A 325-nucleotide genomic window follows, 5' to 3' on the forward strand; every position below is an offset into this window, starting at 1 on the left:
AAGCTTTAATCGCACAGATTAGAAAACTGAACAAATGCTTTTACAGAGCAAACAAGCTTTGGTTTATGCTTAGACAGTGAACATTAAACCTTCCACTTTTATTAGAATGTCTATGATGAAAAATGGCTCCTTTCACTGCTACATGCAATAGTAGTTTCTCTATGAATAAGCACTCCATTCCATACAAAGAAATGAAGCTCAGTGTCTTATTTAATGAACCCATTAGCTGTATCTAGACTGGGAATGCATTAAATCTTTACAAAAAGCTACTGAATTACAAAAAGTTTGACTTACTTCCTTCCCAATCCCCCAGCAACAGCCCCCC

This window comes from Athene cunicularia (assembly GCF_003259725.1).
Source record: "Athene cunicularia isolate RWA chromosome 8 unlocalized genomic scaffold, athCun1 chr8_part1, whole genome shotgun sequence".
Classification (NCBI taxonomy): Eukaryota; Metazoa; Chordata; class Aves; order Strigiformes; family Strigidae; genus Athene; species Athene cunicularia.